This window comes from Citrus clementina, unplaced genomic scaffold (assembly GCF_000493195.1).
Source record: "Citrus clementina cultivar Clemenules unplaced genomic scaffold, Citrus_clementina_v1.0 scaffold_7, whole genome shotgun sequence".
NCBI classification, from domain to species: domain Eukaryota; kingdom Viridiplantae; phylum Streptophyta; class Magnoliopsida; order Sapindales; family Rutaceae; genus Citrus; species Citrus x clementina.
Genome location: NW_006262075.1, coordinates 20233098 through 20236146, shown reverse-complemented (window position 1 = coordinate 20236146; position 3049 = coordinate 20233098).

The window sequence follows — 3049 nt, the reverse complement described above, 5'->3', positions numbered from 1 at the left end:
ACATTCACATCATTTCAGTTCTACACATTCAATTTTTTTAACGTTTTTAAATGTAATACCTATATATAATAAGTCTCTTGTAGTCATTTGTTTGAACCAAGGAAATCAATCTTCAATTTCCAAACCAAGCTTAGAAGTTTCTCCACTTTATATATTCATGTTATTATTTATGCACATGCATATATGCATTATTTATGTATGTATGTATGATTGCATGCATGTATGTAAACGCTTTTCCAGAAAGGTCATAGTGAAAAAAGAAATATATATATATATATATAGGGTGAATACAAGTCAGTTTAGCAGTTTCAAAAAAAAAAAAAAATTGGGTTTGGCCTCTTTGATTGCAGAGACTGACTGCAAAGAAATAGCTGGTCTGTTTTCACCATTGCTATGAAATTTAAAACCAGAGAAGCCCTGATCCTGAAACGCTAAGCACTGTCACTAAAGAAAAGAGTGAAGTGTTTTAACCCTAGACTTTGTTAACTCAACCACGACCATAAAGTGAAAGTGAAGATCAATTTTTGCTTGTTATATTACAAATCATAATCTTATGCACCACCAGCATCCTTCTTTTTCTTTTTTTTTGGAAAATAAATTCACCAAAAAAATACCTATGTTCTTTTATTTATAAATTGTATGCATGGTTTAGGCATGTGTATGATCAAAGGAGCGTATGATCTTGAAGACCATTACACCAAAATAAGCCTTTTCTATTTTTTATTTTATAGAGAAGATAATAGTTAGCTTTTAATGGGAGTGTGTCAACTAACAAGTGGTCTACATAATATAATTGTGATCTGCTAGATCGTGGGAGAAAGAGGTTTGAATATAAAGAAGTTTTCCAATTGATAATTGATTATTGTTGATATGCCTCTCTGCCGATGAACAATAATTTTATTTCTCATTTTCATTGATACGTTTGCTAATTGAGGTAACACTCTAGAAAGGCAGAAAAATTCCATTGACTCTGGAAATATAAAAAAGTCTTTGCAAATTAGTCTTCTGGAAACAAAGTTGATATGCCTCTCTGCCGATGCACCCTTCAGCAAATTAACATCTGAGAGCCCTTTCTCCATAAAATTATACATCTGAATCAATCTTCATCGTTTACAGCTTGCTTGAACTGAAAATTATCACCAAATAAAATTGAATTAAAACGACAGTATGTTCATTCAGGATCTCCTTTATACTATTCTAAATTTCATCTCCAATACTTAATGAAAATAATACGATAATTTTGCTTAATGGTTTTCGCAAGGCCTAAAATACCGTCATAGTTAGCAAGCGCAATATAAATTACATCCCTTCACCTTACAGATATGTGACTAGGGGTACGTTTGGAATTAAGGTTGGGCAATTATATCTTAAAAAGTACAATATTAAAGTATATGATAAACACTACCTATTGTATCTTAGAAGCTAATTTGAAATAATTTTTTACTTGTATGATGAAAAATCTATTATATCTTTAATAATTTTTTCAAATTATTATTTAAAAAATTATATTTACTATATATTATTAACTTTTATTTTATAATTATAATTTTTTTTACAATAATTATAACTTAAAAAATACAGTATTTTATTCCCAAGCAGGCTTTGGAAATTGGAATTATCACCTTACCTTCGGTCTACACAAGGAAACAAAGCAGATGATAAGTGGGCGAAAAAGCTCTTTTATCGGTCCACTCCTTTCCTACAACGACTTGGAAAATTTGGAGTTGTCGTCGTCGCTGTCATGACGACATTCTTAATAATTATTATATATAAAAAAATAATATCATTAATTAAATTATATCTTTATACGAAACCAAAACAGGTGGGTCGGTACAGATGGAACGACAGACCACTCTAAATCATTGGTTCCGTACTCCCATCGCACAAGACTAGGGCCCCAGGCAGTAGAAACGTAACACTTTAACACAGCATGATGAGAAGAGACGAAGAACAATCACAACTTAATTAATATACATATAAAATTAGGATCAGGCTACGGTACTACAGTGGTACCGTGCCACATCCTTTGTTTTTTATGACTGCAGGATTGTAAATTTTCATATAATTTCTTTTTATTTATTTTTATTTAAACTTTGATTCACAAATATTAAGTTAATATCTACTGCATCTATATAAACATTTTAGTTAGCACTTTATACTATTTATTATTTACAAATTCTTATTATATATTGCACTTTTATCACAATATCCTCTCTGTGAACCGAAATGCCCATGCCGAACCCACAAACCCGACCCGGATGCTATTTCCATTTCCGGCCACTTCATCGGCCAAGGTTGGTACTGATCGGAAGATCATGCGATGCTAATCATCTCCATGCCAATCTTGTCGCCAAAAAGCATTCGGAAAACTGTCGATTGAAACCGTGAAAAGCCGCGGAACCGCCGCTTCAATTCGCCTCGATTTCTTCGGTTTCCGGTGACGCTATCACTTGGGTTTTGCTCCCCACGATTCCCTCTGTATTTTCCGACCAATCATAGCCACCGGGGGAGCCGATTTACCGTTGATCGGTCGTTGAAGGATTCACGGCTTTGGGAGCTCGATCCGGCGCCATCACCACGCGTGAGAGGTCGCCACCGCCACCGTTGGACTCAGCTCAGCCAGAAGTGTCTAACTCGAGTTTCCCGTTGCCGTCAGTTGAAATCCGGTCACCGTTGGTCGACATGGGTATTTTGGTAATGTTCACATGGATGCAGTTGAAATTAACTTAATATTTGTAAAGTAAAGTTTAAATAAAAAAGTGTGAAAGGGGTTATATGAAAATTTACCACAAAAGACAAAAGAAAGTGGCACGGTACCACTGTAACGTAGCATGATCCATAAAATTAATGTCATTAATTATATTTAGCTATGACAGTTATAATAATATTTATATATTAAAACAAGATTGAAATTTGACTACCGGAAAAAGATGCATAAACCAATTATTTATTACTCTTTCGGTTCACTGATGAGCTGTTGAATACCGACTCCTGAGAAGGCGAGTTCAAATCCCCGTGATTGGTGCCTTCCATAACACTACAGTAGGTC